Raw genomic sequence first — 1046 nt, 5'->3', positions numbered from 1 at the left:
AATTTACAAAAAAAAACAATAACCAAATTCACGCTGTATCTATAAGTGACACAAACTATCACCTATCGTTTTAAACGCATCAAGAAAATGCGCCATTAGTCATTTTTCTCTTTAATGGACCAAATATCCGTGTCGAATCTGGGCGAGAAAAGTAAAACTCCAAATTAGCATTGTTACCCGATCGCTGTGCAGAGTACGAGCTCAATTTGGTGAGGTTTTGAGGATACGAAAACTTCGAAAATTTTAAATTTTCCTCAAAAACTTCACTTAAATAGAATATATAAATACCTGTTTGGAGGATGGGGCACCGTGAGTGAATTGCTGGCATCATATTTTTGTAAAGGTAAATAAACAAATAAATATCCTGTGGGTATACAATACTGAATTACCAGTATTGAAAAGATATAGGCATTATTATTATTATTATTATTATTATTATTATTATTATTATTATTATTATTATTATTATTATTATTATTAATTTACATTTTAATAGTAGTAGAGATAAAGAATAGAATCGATAATGATTTTTTTGTTGAAATATGTTTATATATACTGTATATATGTATGTATGTATGTATGTATGTATATTTATATGTGTAATGTATATATATATATATATATATATATATATATATATATATATATATATATATATATATATATATATATATATATATATATAGAGAGAGAGAGAGAGAGAGAGAGAGAGAGAGAGAGAGAGAGAGAGAGAGAGAGAGAGCCCGCAGCAACCACGCGAAACGGCTCTTAAAATGATACATTATATAGACAGCAAAATAAATTATTATTATTATTATTATTATTATTATTATTATCAGTGGAGCTATATGACCTCTGCTTCCTTTACAAGACGACAACGAAGTAAAGCGAACATTTAAATATATAATTATAGCTCTTCCCGCTTCCCAATCCGCGCGCCCCATCTCGGCCCAGCCCGAAACGCTTCGATTCATCAAAATTACGCAAGACACACGAGAATGCATCAATCATTTTTAGCTCTTTTGCATGTAAATGGCCGTTGTTTA

Source organism: Macrobrachium rosenbergii, chromosome 53, assembly GCF_040412425.1.
Source record: "Macrobrachium rosenbergii isolate ZJJX-2024 chromosome 53, ASM4041242v1, whole genome shotgun sequence".
NCBI classification, from domain to species: Eukaryota; Metazoa; Arthropoda; class Malacostraca; order Decapoda; family Palaemonidae; genus Macrobrachium; species Macrobrachium rosenbergii.
Note: the sequence above shows the minus strand (reverse complement) of the source record.